This window comes from Amphiura filiformis, unplaced genomic scaffold (assembly GCF_039555335.1).
Source record: "Amphiura filiformis unplaced genomic scaffold, Afil_fr2py scaffold_251, whole genome shotgun sequence".
NCBI lineage: Eukaryota > Metazoa > Echinodermata > Ophiuroidea > Amphilepidida > Amphiuridae > Amphiura > Amphiura filiformis.
In genome coordinates, this window is record NW_027305715.1 from 8101 (window position 1) to 25856 (window position 17756).

Genomic DNA, 17756 nt, shown 5'->3' on the forward strand with positions numbered 1-17756 from the left:
ATCAGTATCTGAAAGTATGGTACATCCCCGTACAAAAATCCCCAAATAAGTCTCGAACCCCCTTTTTGTTTTTTACAATGTCATTGAAAGAGTTAATGGGTGGTTTTAACCCAGGAATTATGAACATTTTTAGGCCTCATCCTCATAACTTGATGGATTCATCTGTGAGGTCAAATTTGGGCAAAAATACTAATTTTTGGAGAAAATCCCCCCCCAAATATAAACAGGTTTTTTTGGCCCAAAGTTTTATTAAAAAAAGGCATTAATTTTTAAAAACAATTTGCAATCATAAAGCTCAATAGTTTCCATAATTCCAGGGTTATTATATTTGCCTGATAAGTCCTGGAAGATTACATATTAAGGCCAAGTAAAATAAATAACATGTATATCCTCTGGAAGCAGTTATTATTTGTTACAAATTTACTATTCATTTCTGTGTAAAATTTCAATTGCAAAGGCTTTGTCAACACATAAAAATGTGGAGGCCCTGATATTTTTGACGGTATTACCATCCCCGTACGCAGAGGGGGTGCGGGGGGTGCGATGCACCCTCCCTAAATTTGGAAAAGTATACAAAAAGTCCAAAAATGTCAGAATTTGCGAGCGTGGCGAGCCAAAAAATCAGGGTTTTTACGCTTTTTTGGACAAAAAAGGTCCACATTTAAGGAAGAAAGTCCACTTTTCACAAAATTTGGAAAAAAAGGTCCACTTTTTCAAAATCAGCACCCCCAAATGAAATCCTGCATACGGGCCTGGGTATTACTACCACTAGCTTGAACAAATTGCCAAAAATGGATGAGGGAGGGGACAATATACATGTTATTTTACTTGGCCTAAAAAAATAATCGAGACTGAGACTCGCTCAATGAAGTGCAGTTATTTCAAATATAATTGAAATTTAAAAATCAACCTTGTATTAGTTTTGAACAAAATTGCAATTTTCACATCTAACCTTAAATCTGCTTTTTAATAGATTTGACCTTCAGTATTTAGGATTGAACCATTAATATCATCATTAGGTGTCATAAATCCTAGAGTGACATAAATGTATAAAAATGTACCTTCATGTTTGGTGCATAATAAATGATCATGCTTCTTTTCAGTCTTTCTTTTCAGTCTCAAGTTTATTTCATGTAGAACCTTTCTGATTTTAGGGTAGCAATATTTTGTCATATGTACATTTGGCCCCTGAATATGGATGAAGCAAACCCTTCAATATAAAGTCTACACCTACAAGGCTTTATCCATGTTCAAGGGCCAAAAGTAAATATGACTTTTTTCCTGCATGTATTTTGGCCCTTGAACATGGATGAAGCAAACTCTTCAATATAAAGTCTACACCTACAAGGCTTTATTCATATGTTCAATGGCCAAAAGTACATATGAGGCTTTTCCCGCCCAGTGACGGATTTATCCTTTATTTCTTAATCAGATAATCTGTTACCCTCACAATCCAGAATTAAAAATGTTTCATAGCATTACTGAGGATTTTCAACCACATTATTATATTCTGCTAATCTATCCTGTGAGAATATTTGTGCAATAAAGTGATTGCTTTCCTGATTCTCCACCAATTGGAAGTCATGATACTGATTGTGTATGTAGAACACCAACAGTTTTCTGAGTTTAAAAGTCTATTTTCCACATTTCCCAGCTTCACATTTACTTGCTTGGAAATAAAGGTAGTATATTTCCACTTTGTGTTCAAGTGTCCAAGGCATTCCAGCCTGGTTGGTAGCTGCAATTGGTCTGAAAGGCATGCATTCCTATCATAGTGAAGGCTAAGAATATGTAGAGTCCGAGCATTTTAACAAGAGTTACAGTGGAAGATGTGAGGTCTCCATGATATTGATTTTCAGTGATCCCAATCGACTACTTTCACTGCCACCATGGCACTGTCAATGCTGTTGATCAAGTCATGGTACTTTCTGACGGTCCTTTCTGAAACAACAAAATAACAATATTGATACAAACGTTATGTTATAAACAGAGCTGTTGGACAATTTCATTATTATTATCCACAGAAGCCTGTGAAGTTATTTTGTTATCCACAGCTGAAGCCTGTCAAGTTATAGTGTAAAATGTTCTTAAAATCCCTGCACTTCCCAGGCTGCACTTTCAATGCTATGTTTTATTTTTACAGTCCATCTTATTTGTTACATTACACTACTCACTAATGATATTTCAAGCATACTGCTATCTTCAGTAGACAACAACCCCCGGCAATAACCCTGACTATTTTAAACCGTGTACAACTCTCTTCTGAGCCGGCTGACACCGTCTGGTGTCAGTGGCTCAGAATAGCCAACAACGCCCCCACAAGCCAAATATTGGGGCTGAAGACGTCCAAGAGAATACTGGATGAAAGCTTCCTCTCGGTAAGCAATTTCAAGTTTGTGAGAAATAAGAAAAGTTAAACACATATTTTAAACCATGTTGTTCAATGATATTTTGAAATCAACATCATTAAAAATCTTGAGGGTGTGTGACCAGATTGTGGTCCAAGTGTAACACTTTTTGTTTTCTATCTCACATTGAGGCACATCACTCAAACATTCTTATTCCAAATTTGCTCCAGTGATTTGGATTCTAGAATTATCTGTATTCCAGTTGTTCATAGAACAGTACATCTTGGCAGGCCTTGGGCAATGTTTGAGGGGTTCCCTAACTATGAAGGAGTTTCAATAGGAAGTTGCCTAATAGCACACAGTAAGGGTGGATCAACATAATTCTACCCTGTAAATTTCGTGACCATAGCGAACTGTCCACAAGGTTATCCGTCCCTTGGGAGAGGGCGCTGTTTTGAGATTTTATGCTCTGGACCCATTTTTAACTCCACCCAATTCCAAACTAACTGTATAAAAATGCTGTGCTCATGATGCCATAAGGTCTTTTCCTTCGGTCGATCTAAAAAGGGCATGCAAATTTGCGCCCTGTTTCTGGGGTTATAACCACTCAACTACCATGTTTTTGTTCATACTGCCTCAACTATCTATTTAAGTCCTAAAATTTCACTGGGGTTATGAGAAAATATGAGATTTCACCTGATAACAAAATCTGCATATTGATGGGATACCAAATATTAAAGTGGGGGGATGAGGCCCCGGGATGAGGCTGACAATCTAGTCACCCACCTTTACTAGTCCATGACAGAAAAGAGGATGGATAATTTGCTACCAAAGAATGGTACCATACCAATTCTAGCAATACATTTTGAGAAAATACATACATGTAGACGTACAGGGTGTCCCAGAACAATTCAATTACGGTACCCGGCAAATGAATTTGGTCAGCAAATCCACAAGTTTACTATCTTACCCACTTACTGCTTAACTGTGGTGTTTTGTAGGAGATTTAATATCTTTAAATTGCTCTGTTGTCCTTCAGGCACAATTGATGAACTTGGCTGGATTTCATTAAGATGGGACATGTGTAAACAAATGTATGCAAAACAAATCAGGTTTGAAAAAGAAATTCATTTAAAACCATACATTGTGACTTCTACAGTAATTCAGCGATTCACACTTACATTAATTTTGTTCTGTTATTAGTCTGGTCAAAATAGCAATTTCATTGCGTAAATTTCTGTCAGTTGTGACTTCTGACACCTTCCACCAGGGTGCCTTTATGCATTGCAGCATTACATCATTTTACATGTATTTAATGATGGATCAATATGCAGAAAACATGTCCTCAATTGATACATGTACAAGTCTTCTGTGATCTGCACCTGAATAATAAAACAAAAACCAGACCCTTATTAGTTAATACCCCAGAAAATAAAAGACAAGAGATGTACATGTATAAATTTAAGCCGCCTGAAATTAATCATTTAAAATAGCAAATGAACATGATGAGGAAAATATGCATGCACACCCACACAAGTGACTTAGGCAAAAATTGCAACAAAATAACAAGCACAAAATTCAGTATTGCCTGAGGATACAGTTTTGTCATAAAACACTGGCCCAGATGCAAAGAAACATGTTGGAGTTCATGCCTCCTCCATCCATAGAACCCATTCAACATGTTCAATTCGCCTATTGCACAGTTCCGCCATATGCGAGAACCTCGAACTGGCAATAGACATGAAAGGAAGTATTACGTAACTTTACGCAATGTTATATGACTGATCATGCATGCTGCCAGATCGAGGCTCTCTTTGGCAGAACCGTGCAATGGGCGAATAAGAACGAACTATGGATAGTGTTTGAGAAATACATACTGCATGGCTTAGTTTAATCATCTGGTAATGGTGTGGCCTGCTCTCAGATCTTTCCCTGGGAAATAAGGTTTTTTCAAAATTGGGTCTTTAAATTTTCACACATTCTAAGTTCTCTCTAAATACTTTTTAACATAAAATTGTGAAGTTTTTTACAAAATTATGAAAGTTTTTGGTAGCCTTTTATCATGTATTTAATAGGGGCATTGGAATCTTACAGCCTGTGGATCCTTTATAGGGGGGTGTTCAGAAATACTTTGGTGGGGGGCTGAAAAATATTCATTTTCATGTCGAAATTTTTTAACCCCCCTTTTCATGAACCCAAAACTTTTTGACCCCCCTCTTAATGGACCTAAAACTTTTTCGACCCCCCTCATATATGTTCAAAACTATTTTAACCCCCCCCCATCATAATGTACCATTCTACATCAAATGGCAGAGGAAACATATTAATGATGCTAAAATTTGTATTCATGTGCAATGAAATAGTACTCATTTCATTGGTATAGAATATGTGGAATTGAGGAAATGTTTCAAAGTAGCATAAGTATGTTTATATGCAACCCACTGAACCCAGTATTAATAAACTATACATTTATAATTGGAATCAGTGGCGACGGAAACATTATAATTTAGGTGGGGGTCGGGGACGAGTATATTTTGTTCTGGTTTTACTGGGACTTTTTGTTGCGGCGAAGCGCGCAAAAATCTACCATTTTAGCCCAAAATACAGGGGCGTGGCACAGTGGCACAGATGAAAAAAGAAATTGCAGTTGCAAATACATACCGGTTTTGTTTTTAGAGAGACTGGGCCATATACATCTCAGCTCCCACCCAGTAAATTGGTACTCATCCCTGAGGGCTAGGGTGTCTGTGTGCTCACTACTCACTGCACATTTGTCTGGGACATTTGTCCAATTTTGAGATGTTTATAATTTATATTAATTAATATCACACAGCCAAATATTTATGAAAAGGTGCCTTTCAGTTATTATTATTATTATGATGATGATGATGATGATATTTTTCTACAATATTTGAATACATTGCCCTTCATTTACATGTATGCTGCACACAACCTATAGGGACACTGCAAGGTAACTGTGAGTTGACAATTTACATGCAGTGTGTAGCTGTGTGTCACACCCGTACCCCGGCACACATGCAAATACCCCCACCTGACTGCTTTCTGATACAGGTGGTCTGATACCTGTAGTTTTTACCTTCAGGAGTTACCTGTTCATGTGTATGTGTCTTTGAAGTGAAATGTGTATGGTTGGTTGATGGGGTGGGGTGGGTTTGGTAGGGTGGGTTTGTATAGGAGAGCAATATGTGGTGTGGTGTAGTGATCTTTGACCAATGACCTTCTTTTTGTACAATTTTATCTTCAAAATTCCATATAATTTAAAAGCAGAAACTGTCAAATTTTAAAATTAGAAACAAAATATTAAATTTTGCTCCATTTTTTTAAATTATGTTCCACCCGGTGATCCATTTTTTCAAAATGTTATACCAAATGACCCCCTTCTTTCAAAATTTTAACCTGATTTTTTTACACCAAATGACCCATCTTTATACAAATAGGCTCCTACTAAGCAATGTCAGTAATGAGTATGACCCCCCTCCCCCTAAAAAATGGCATGGACTCTGACCGAGTCCGGATTTGAGCTGGACTTGGGGCTTATTTTTGTTGGACTCGGACTTGGCTCGGACTTGTCACCACTGGACTTGGACTCCAATCCGGACTCGGGCACAAAAGGATTCGGACTTGGATACAAGTGGACTCGGATGAGCTGGACTCGGGTACAAGTCTGGAGGCCAGGCAATTTTTAACACTGGATCAAATGCACTTTTGTTGTGGTTCAATACTGGAACATTTGTGTGCGCAAAGTTTTTACCCCCCCCTACGTGCGAAATTTTTTAACCCCACCTGTTCATACACCCAAAACTTTTTAACCCCCCCTATTCAGAACTCCTAAAATTTTATGACCCCCCTATACTCTTATCAGCTCTTAATAGGCGGGGGCTCATAACATCGTGGATTGATAATTTGATATAGAACGGCGTACACACAGCTGGGCGCAGCAGTTACGCGAACTGTGCTTTGCGTAAAGACACGTGCTTTTGTGAATTTACGCGTGTGTAAGTTGGAACTTTATTGACTCGCGCAGTAACAAAAACCGAATAATTCCCGCCTATTAAGAGCTGATCATAGTATACATATTTTCCAGCCCCCCACCAGAGTATTTCTGAACACTCCCTAGGTTAAAATTTACTTTTTGACACGATTATAGTGCAGTAGCGTAGCTTTTGGGTACTTTTGCCTAATTTCACTTGCATTTTTAGTTTTTTCAGGAAAGTGCAGTCTCATGCCTGTGATAGGATGTTCATAAAATTTTGAAGATATTTTTAGCTGAAAGTTTTTTCATTTGAAAGAGAATCAAATTACCTAAACAATTAGGGGGAAAATTATGTTTCTAGTGCATATACTTTTGAAGCAGGGCTGTCAACTTTTTGGAATTACTTGGCGTGAGACAGAGGCGTTCCGGGATTTGCCGACTTCAATGTTCATTTTGACCCATGATTATTTAAGCCACGGCGCTCGAAAATGTGAAAAGCATTTTACTCAATTTTCAGCTTTTTGTGTGAGATTTACTTTCAGGCGTGAGATTATACTACCTTGACGTGAGACCGTGAGAAAGTGACCCAATGCGTGAGACTCACAGCCAATGCGTGAGAGTTGACAGTTTTCAAGTTACAGACAAAAATAGCGTCACCAAATTGCCCAAAATTTTGTGTGTGAAATTGTGACAGTAGGCACATGTACAATGTACACTACTGTATGTGACCCCAGATGACCTCCTATTCTTTACTGTAAGAAAGCTGTTTTGGATGGTCTTGATTTACACACACATTGCTTTTGCGCTTTAACGAGTGTCGAGTTGGTGGATCATAGATTGCACTATGTGATAGTTTATGAATCCAGTATCATGCCAGTACCAAAGTAAGTCAACATCACTTAGGTTTTGGTTGTCAAAATTAATTTTTAGTGATTTTTTCCATTGAGCCCCACAGTAAAGCCATTTTTGGACCGTACAGGCACATTCCACTTCCCTATGGACGAATAGCGCCACCTATAGTGTGGGATGTGAGCCTGCCTACCTGTGATAAGCTTCACTCATTGTTAAGTGCCTGTGTGCTAATCCGGGTTTGTGGTGCGCAGGGGAAAGGATACAAATTGGCACCCCAAACCTGTTAATGTACTGACGTAAATATTTTAGCTATTTTTGTTGACCCCCAACTTTTTGTAGCCTGAAGTGCTCGATCAAATGGCCCAAGGCTTGTAAGGTCATATAAAATTAATGTTTTGAGAAAAGAAAAAAAAATCTGACAAACCCCAGAAACTGATGAGGCCAGGAGGGCGAGGGCAAGAACCAAAACATCAATTTTATACATGTAGACTAAAGGGAGTCCCAATCAGAGTCCATGCTTTTGATGCATGTAGACTGCGCTGCATTCCTTTTTTTTTTTTAGCCATTAACAACTCCACTTTCCGTTTTTACGCAGCAAGTGTAGGCCTACATGTATGATAAAGTCAAATGACAAAAAGTGCCAAACTTCTCCGATAACTACATGCAGAGTCTGACTGGGGTGGGGCGACATGCGCATTACATGTTGTTCACTGCCAAATCAAGGTGGAAAATATGGTATACTATAAGTTTAAATGGTTTGTGCAAACAAAATTTCTGGGGACAAAATTTCTCCCATCTACCTAATCTACCTATGATGACCAGTGGCGTGGCCCCGGGGGGTTCACTCCCATTGTGGCCTGTACACCATCCGCGATAATGAAAACGCGTAAAAAGGGTCATTTTTCCTGGGTAGGCACGATACGCGCGTATCGCGTTTAGGGTGTCAAAAACATGAAAAACTGGGAAAAAGGGTAGCAAAATTGCAATTTCTAGCAAAATTTAGGGTACGAAATTTGATGTTAGGAATGAAATCCTTGTTTAGTTAGGGTGTCGTTTTAGCCAAGGGTTAAATCCTTGTTTAGGGTGCTTTTCAAAAGTTGATTATCGCGGACGGTGTACAATTGCAGGCCACAATGTGAGTGACCCCCCGGGCCCCGGGGGGCGTGGCCAGCACATTGAAAGTGGGGGGTGCAGGTTGTTAAAGGAGTATTTTGTGATCCTAGCATCCTCTTTTTATGGCATTTTTCAGTACATATCCACGAAAAAAGCCTATTCCCAAAATTTCAGTTGATTCCGATTTTGCGTTTGCGAGTTATGCATGATTTAATATGTGTATTACACTGCTCCATAGACAATGCGTTGTAATTTCGTTCTGGTGCACCAGAATGAAATTTCACGATATCTTTGCAAAACGAATTAATCTGCAAGAAATATTTTGTACATAAACATGTAGCCAGAGGTTTCCAGTGATATAAAAATCTCAACTTTTTTTTGAGAAAAGTGGGGGGGGGGGGATGAGGCTGTGGATCACGAAATGCCCCTTTAAGTTCCCCCGAATGGAGTCTGATTAGGAGCAAATGTTGATGTTTTTAACATTTTTCCCGAATGACCAACAAAAGTGGGGGGGCATGGCCCCCAACCCCCTTCTTTGCGCACGCCACTGTCACTGATGATCACTAAAGTAATATTCAGATTTCCTTTTACAAATTAACCATCGCATATACGTGCGCGACGTCAAGCGTGTGCATTGGACCATGTGCAAAATAATATGCGCTGGACAGCTAGCAGTACGCTTAATTTGTAAAAAGAAATCTGAATAATACTTTAGGCCTACCTGACAATGATTAAGTAGGTATGCTAGGTGAATTCAAATTTGCCATCAAACTGCATCATTTTATATATCAAATTAAAGCCCTTGAGTAAACAAAGCCAAAACTGAAAACCTTTTTTTCATAGCACTTTCCATAGCAAAGTTACATCTTGTCAAAGATTGACTTTCATCAAAAAGATTCAGCTAGCAAAATTCCCCAAAACGGCATTTCGGGGGTGTTTCTAGATCTTAGTCTCAATATTATGATAGCAGCTTTTTTTAATGGAACTGCTATCAAAATCCGTTTAGTGACGGAGGAACACAAACCGGCTGGGACCGAGACAAATATTTGGGTCAAGTGAAGTATAGAAAACATATTTATGTAGGTTTCTTTCTTCGGCCAGTTGTTTTAAATTTCTATGTAAATATGCATTGACATTGTCGGCGAATTTGACTGACTAGCAAATGTGTTAACTAAGGTTTGCTGCCCTGATACCTATAGATTAAACTTAATGATCATGATGATATTTATACGGTGACATACCCAACTGATCAGAGAAATTGAAACAAAAATAAAACAATTAAAAAGCGCCAGGCTTAGCCATGCTATACTACAGTGACTATGCATGCCATGCATACAATGATAGTATTGATACATGCATACAATGACATGCATACTGAGCTGAGGCTTATCATACTCATTTCATGTCATGATTTACTTACCGTATAAAACACCACGGTGTTGAACTTCACTCAGTTATTAAAGCTGTGCCAAACTCACAAACCAGTTCACACGTCTATAATCATGCTTCTTCATACTGCTAAATGTTAGCTTTTTGGGTAAATAGTACTGGTTCCGGGAATAAATCCAATAAACATGATAACCAAACCCACGGCCACGGCGTCCCATGAAAATGATTTTAATTTCAGGCAACTTTAGGGACAGCCCGTGGTACTACTAGAACTGGGCCAGTACTTGTGGGGGCACACCACTAAATCAATGCGCCATTTGTGTAACCCTAATGAGTTCCGGTAAAAAACAGAAACTTTTTGAGGTATTTTGGGCTGGTCTGTAGACTTATTAATCAGAAAGAGTGGCGAATTATAGCTTAAATAAAAGTGTAAAGCCTATACATAAATTTGAGTCGCCAAAAAAGTCGCATTATTATAAAAATTGAGAAAATAGGTCCGCGAACTAAAAATGGCAGAATCGGGTTTGCAGTCTTGAGAGCATGTCAAAAACAGTGAGGGCGCTGTTCGCGGCCTCCTAGCGGGAAAACGAGATGGAAGAACCCCATACATTGAAACATATGTTAAACTTTCATCGATTTGCAATCGACTGGTCATCATAAAATATTTTAAAACGAGCCCAAAAGGCCTCAAAATGAGCAAAGAAAACCGGTGTTTTTACACGTGTTTCAATGGGAAGATTATTTAGTGGTGTGCGCCCTTCGAAGGGCCTAGGCGTAAAATCGTGCTCTTGAGAGATTCAGCCAAAATTGAAGTTGGCTTTCGATTAAATTGCGGTTTTTGGTTTATATAGATAGTTTTTATGTTAGTGAATATATTTAATGCGTTTTAGATGCAAGTCGCGCTAAGTTTATTCTCTCAGAGGCCTTCAAAGTTAAAGAAACTGTCAAAAATTGTGAGAAAACTAATATTTCTCAGATTTGAAGCAAAATTGTCTTAAGGTGACAAATCGGCACAAGTCTTTAAACCTCTCAAATCTTAATTATTTTATAGGGGGGGGGGTGATTGTTGTAAAATCATTAATATATAGACCTTTGCTATTATGAAACCTAATTTCTTTTCATTTTAAAGCGGTTTTAGCAGATAAACGGTCTAAAACTATATGTTGAGAATTGGTATTTAATACAAATCTAGGGAAATAAGCACAAATGGTCAAAATGTTGAAAATGTGCACATTTTTGGCATGCACCATGTATCTTTGATAGGACATTTCTCTTGATGTGGATGTCACAGAGCACTCAAACCTTGAGTGTTTTACTCAAAACATTTTATATTTCAAGAAAAATATAAAAAAATCGATTTTATGAACATCATTTATTCCTTGAAGGGGGCACACCACTAAATCAATGCGCCATTTGTGTAACCCTAATGAGTTCCGGTAAAAAACAGAAACTTTTTGAGGTATTTTGGGCTGGTCTGTAGACTTATTAATCAGAAAGAGTGGCGAATTATAGCTTAAATAAAAGTGTAAAGCCTATACATAAATTTGAGTCGCCAAAAAAGTCGCATTTTATAATTATTGAGAAAATAGGTCCGCGAACTAAAAATGGCAGAATCGGGTTTGCAGTCTTGAGAGCATGTCAAAACAGTGAGGGCGCTGTTCGCGGCCTCCTAGCGGGAAAACGAGATGGAAGAACCCCATACATTGAAACATATGTTAAACTTTCATCGATTTGCAATCGACTGGTCATCATAAAATATTTTAAAACGAGCCCAAAAGGCCTCAAAATGAGCAAAGAAAACCGGTGTTTTTACACGTGTTTCAATGGGAAGATTATTTAGTGGTGTGCGCCCTTCGAAGGGCCTAGGCGTAAAATCGTGCTCTTGAGAGATTCAGCCAAAATTGAAGTTGGCTTTCGATTAAATTGCGGTTTTTGGTTTATATAGATAGTTTTTATGTTAGTGAATATATTTAATGCGTTTTAGATGCAAGTCGCGCTAAGTTTATTCTCTCAGAGGCCTTCAAAGTTAAAGAAACTGTCAAAAATTGTGAGAAAACTAATATTTCTCAGATTTGAAGCAAAATTGTCTTAAGGTGACAAATCGGCACAAGTCTTTAAACCTCTCAAATCTTAATTATTTTATAGGGGGGTGATTGTTGTAAAATCATTAATATATAGACCTTTGCTATTATGAAACCTAATTTCTTTTCATTTTAAAGCGGTTTTTAGCAGATAAACGGTCTAAAACTATATGTTGAGAATTGGTATTTAATACAAATCTAGGGAAATAAGCACAAATGGTCAAAATGTTGAAAATGTGCACATTTTTGGCATGCACCATGTATCTTTGATAGGACATTTCTCTTGATGTGGATGTCACAGAGCACTCAAACCTTGAGTGTTTTACTCAAAACATTTTATATTTCAAGAAAAATATAAAAAATTCGATTTTATGAACATCATTTATTCCTTGAAGGGGGCACACCACTAAATCAATGCGCCATTTGTGTAACCCTAATGAGTTCCGGTAAAAAACAGAAACTTTTTGAGGTATTTTGGGCTGGTCTGTAGACTTATTAATCAGAAAGAGTGGCGAATTATAGCTTAAATAAAAGTGTAAAGCCTATACATAAATTTGAGTCGCCAAAAAAGTCGCATTTTTATAATTATTGAGAAAATAGGTCCGCGAACTAAAAAATGGCAGAATCGGGTTTGCAGTCTTGAGAGCATGTCAAAAACAGTGAGGGCGCTGTTCGCGGCCTCCTAGCGGGAAAACGAGATGGAAGAACCCCATACATTGAAACATATGTTAAACTTTCATCGATTTGCAATCGACTGGTCATCATAAAATATTTTAAAACGAGCCCAAAAGGCCTCAAAATGAGCAAAGAAAACCGGTGTTTTTACACGTGTTTCAATGGGAAGATTATTTAGTGGTGTGCGCCCTTCGAAGGGCCTAGGCGTAAAATCGTGCTCTTGAGAGATTCAGCCAAAATTGAAGTTGGCTTTCGATTAAATTGCGGTTTTTGGTTTATATAGATAGTTTTTATGTTAGTGAATATATTTAATGCGTTTTAGATGCAAGTCGCGCTAAGTTTATTCTCTCAGAGGCCTTCAAAGTTAAAGAAACTGTCAAAATTGTGAGAAAACTAATATTTCTCAGATTTGAAGCAAAATTGTCTTAAGGTGACAAATCGGCACAAGTCTTTAAACCTCTCAAATCTTAATTATTTTATAGGGGGGGGGGGGTGATTGTTGTAAAATCATTAATATATAGACCTTTGCTATTATGAAACCTAATTTCTTTTCATTTTAAAGCGGTTTTTAGCAGATAAACGGTCTAAAACTATATGTTGAGAATTGGTATTTAATACAAATCTAGGGAAATAAGCACAAATGGTCAAAATGTTGAAAATGTGCACATTTTTGGCATGCACCATGTATCTTTGATAGGACATTTCTCTTGATGTGGATGTCACAGAGCACTCAAACCTTGAGTGTTTTACTCAAAACATTTTATATTTCAAGAAAAATATAAAAAAATTCGATTTTATGAACATCATTTATTCCTTGAAGGGGGGCACACCACTAAATCAATGCGCCATTTGTGTAACCCTAATGAGTTCCGGTAAAAAACAGAAACTTTTTGAGGTATTTTGGGCTGGTCTGTAGACTTATTAATCAGAAAGAGTGGCGAATTATAGCTTAAATAAAAGTGTAAAGCCTATACATAAATTTGAGTCGCCAAAAAGTCGCATTTTATAATTATTGAGAAAATAGGTCCGCGAACTAAAAAATGGCAGAATCGGGTTTGCAGTCTTGAGAGCATGTCAAAAACAGTGAGGGCGCTGTTCGCGGCCTCCTAGCGGGAAAACGAGATGGAAGAACCCCATACATTGAAACATATGTTAAACTTTCATCGATTTGCAATCGACTGGTCATCATAAAATATTTTAAAACGAGCCCAAAAGGCCTCAAAATGAGCAAAGAAAACCGGTGTTTTTACACGTGTTTCAATGGGAAGATTATTTAGTGGTGTGCGCCCTTCGAAGGGCCTAGGCGTAAAATCGTGCTCTTGAGAGATTCAGCCAAAATTGAAGTTGGCTTTCGATTAAATTGCGGTTTTTTGATTATATAGATAGTTTTTATGTTAGTGAATATATTTAATGCGTTTTAGATGCAAGTCGCGCTAAGTTTATTCTCTCAGAGGCCTTCAAAGTTAAAGAAACTGTCAAAAATTGTGAGAAAACTAATATTTCTCAGATTTGAAGCAAAATTGTCTTAAGGTGACAAATCGGCACAAGTCTTTAAACCTCTCAAATCTTAATTATTTTATAGGGGTGATTGTTGTAAAATCATTAATATATAGACCTTTGCTATTATGAAACCTAATTTATTTTCCTTTTAAAACGGTTTTAGCAGATAAACGGTCTAAAACTATATGTTGAGAATTGGTATTTAATACAAATCTAGGGAAATAAGCACAAATGGTCAAAATGTTGAAAATGTGCACATTTTTGGCATGCACCATGTATCTTTGATAGGACATTTCTCTTGATGTGGATGTCACAGAGCACTCAAACCTTGAGTGTTTTACTCAAAACATTTTATATTTCAAGAAAAATATAAAAAATTCGATTTTATGAACATCATTTATTCCTTGAAGGGGGCACACCACTAAATCAATGCGCCATTTGTGTAACCCTAATGAGTTCCGGTAAAAAACAGAAACTTTTTGAGGTATTTTGGGCTGGTCTGTAGACTTATTAATCAGAAAGAGTGGCGAATTATAGCTTAAATAAAAGTGTAAAGCCTATACATAAATTTGAGTCGCCAAAAAAGTCGCATTTTTATAATTATTGAGAAAATAGGTCCGCGAACTAAAAAATGGCAGAATCGGGTTTGCAGTCTTGAGAGCATGTCAAAAACAGTGAGGGCGCTGTTCGCGGCCTCCTAGCGGGAAAACGAGATGGAAGAACCCCATACATTGAAACATATGTTAAACTTTCATCGATTTGCAATCGACTGGTCATCATAAAATATTTTAAAACGAGCCCAAAAGGCCTCAAAATGAGCAAAGAAAACCGGTGTTTTTACACGTGTTTCAATGGGAAGATTATTTAGTGGTGTGCGCCCTTCGAAGGGCCTAGGCGTAAAATCGTGCTCTTGAGAGATTCAGCCAAAATTGAAGTTGGCTTTCGATTAAATTGCGGTTTTTGGTTTATATAGATAGTTTTTATGTTAGTGAATATATTTAATGCGTTTTAGATGCAAGTCGCGCTAAGTTTATTCTCTCAGAGGCCTTCAAAGTTAAAGAAACTGTCAAAATTGTGAGAAAACTAATATTTCTCAGATTTGAAGCAAAATTGTCTTAAGGTGACAAATCGGCACAAGTCTTTAAACCTCTCAAATCTTAATTATTTTATAGGGGGGGGGGGTGATTGTTGTAAAATCATTAATATATAGACCTTTGCTATTATGAAACCTAATTTCTTTTCATTTTAAAGCGGTTTTTAGCAGATAAACGGTCTAAAACTATATGTTGAGAATTGGTATTTAATACAAATCTAGGGAAATAAGCACAAATGGTCAAAATGTTGAAAATGTGCACATTTTTGGCATGCACCATGTATCTTTGATAGGACATTTCTCTTGATGTGGATGTCACAGAGCACTCAAACCTTGGTGTTTTACTCAAAACATTTTATATTTCAAGAAAAATATAAAAAAATTCGAGTTTATGAACATCATTTATTCCTTGAAGGGGGCACACCACTAAATCAATGCGCCATTTGTGTAACCCTAATGAGTTCCGGTAAAAAACAGAAACTTTTTGAGGTATTTTGGGCTGGTCTGTAGACTTATTAATCAGAAAGAGTGGCGAATTATAGCTTAAATAAAAGTGTAAAGCCTATACATAAATTTGAGTCGCCAAAAAAGTCGCATTTTTATAATTATTGAGAAAATAGGTCCGCGAACTAAAAAATGGCAGAATCGGGTTTGCAGTCTTGAGAGCATGTCAAAAACAGTGAGGGCGCTGTTCGCGGCCTCCTAGCGGGAAAACGAGATGGAAGAACCCCATACATTGAAACATATGTTAAACTTTCATCGATTTGCAATCGACTGGTCATCATAAAATATTTTAAAACGAGCCCAAAAGGCCTCAAAATGAGCAAAGAAAACCGGTGTTTTTACACGTGTTTCAATGGGAAGATTATTTAGTGGTGTGCGCCCTTCGAAGGGCCTAGGCGTAAAATCGTGCTCTTGAGAGATTCAGCCAAAATTGAAGTTGGCTTTCGATTAAATTGCGGTTTTTGGTTTATATAGATAGTTTTTATGTTAGTGAATATATTTAATGCGTTTTAGATGCAAGTCGCGCTAAGTTTATTCTCTCAGAGGCCTTCAAAGTTAAAGAAACTGTCAAAATTGTGAGAAAACTAATATTTCTCAGATTTGAAGCAAAATTGTCTTAAGGTGACAAATCGGCACAAGTCTTTAAACCTCTCAAATCTTAATTATTTTATAGGGGGGTGATTGTTGTAAAATCATTAATATATAGACCTTTGCTATTATGAAACCTAATTTCTTTTCATTTTAAAGCGGTTTTAGCAGATAAACGGTCTAAAACTATATGTTGAGAATTGGTATTTAATACAAATCTAGGGAAATAAGCACAAATGGTCAAAATGTTGAAAATGTGCACATTTTTGGCATGCACCATGTATCTTTGATAGGACATTTCTCTTGATGTGGATGTCACAGAGCACTCAAACCTTGAGTGTTTTACTCAAAACATTTTATATTTCAAGAAAAATATAAAAAAAGTCGATTTTATGAACATCATTTATTCCTTGAAGGGGGCACACCACTAAATCAATGCGCCATTTGTGTAACCCTAATGAGTTCCGGTAAAAAACAGAAACTTTTTGAGGTATTTTGGGCTGGTCTGTAGACTTATTAATCAGAAAGAGTGGCGAATTATAGCTTAAATAAAAGTGTAAAGCCTATACATAAATTTGAGTCGCCAAAAAGTCGCATTTTTATAATTATTGAGAAAATAGGTCCGCGAACTAAAAAATGGCAGAATCGGGTTTGCAGTCTTGAGAGCATGTCAAAAACAGTGAGGGCGCTGTTCGCGGCCTCCTAGCGGGAAAAAAACGAGATGGAAGAACCCCATACATTGAAACATATGTTAAACTTTCATCGATTTGCAATCGACTGGTCATCATAAAATATTTTAAAACGAGCCCAAAAGGCCTCAAAATGAGCAAAGAAAACCGGTGTTTTTACACGTGTTTCAATGGGAAGATTATTTAGTGGTGTGCGCCCTTCGAAGGGCCTAGGCGTAAAATCGTGCTCTTGAGAGATTCAGCCAAAATTGAAGTTGGCTTTCGATTAAATTGCGGTTTTTTGTTTTATATAGATAGTTTTTATGTTAGTGAATATATTTAATGCGTTTTAGATGCAAGTCGCGCTAAGTTTATTCTCTCAGAGGCCTTCAAAGTTAAAGAAACTGTCAAAAATTGTGAGAAAACTAATATTTCTCAGATTTGAAGCAAAATTGTCTTAAGGTGACAAATCGGCACAAGTCTTTAAACCTCTCAAATCTTAATTATTTTATAGGGGGGGGGGTGATTGTTGTAAAATCATTAATATATAGACCTTTGCTATTATGAAACCTAATTTCTTTTCATTTTAAAGCGGTTTTTAGCAGATAAACGGTCTAAAACTATATGTTGAGAATTGGTATTTAATACAAATCTAGGGAAATAAGCACAAATGGTCAAAATGTTGAAAATGTGCACATTTTTGGCATGCACCATGTATCTTTGATAGGACATTTCTCTTGATGTGGATGTCACAGAGCACTCAAACCTTGAGTGTTTTACTCAAAACATTTTATATTTCAAGAAAAATATAAAAAAATTCCATTTTATGAACATCATTTATTCCTTGAAGGGGGCACACCACTAAATCAATGCGCCATTTGTGTAACCCTAATGAGTTCCGGTAAAAAACAGAAACTTTTTGAGGTATTTTGGGCTGGTCTGTAGACTTAT

At 37.1% G+C, this 17756-nt stretch overlaps 1 long non-coding RNA gene across 2 annotated transcripts; it reads right to left on the bottom strand.

Moving 5' to 3' along the window:
- Positions 1 to 871: 871 nt before the first annotated feature.
- LOC140145408 (uncharacterized) lies at positions 872 to 9963 on the bottom strand. Of its 2 annotated transcripts, none has more exons than XR_011858049.1 (3): positions 9728 to 9963; positions 3530 to 3730; positions 872 to 1941 (listed from the first exon to the last, which is right to left on the bottom strand). It is a non-coding gene; the product is annotated as an uncharacterized lncRNA (long non-coding RNA). The 2 variants fall into 2 exon arrangements; XR_011858050.1 differs by lacking the exon at positions 9728 to 9963 and adding an exon at positions 9029 to 9256.
- Between the last annotated feature and the right edge of the window lie 7793 nt (positions 9964 to 17756).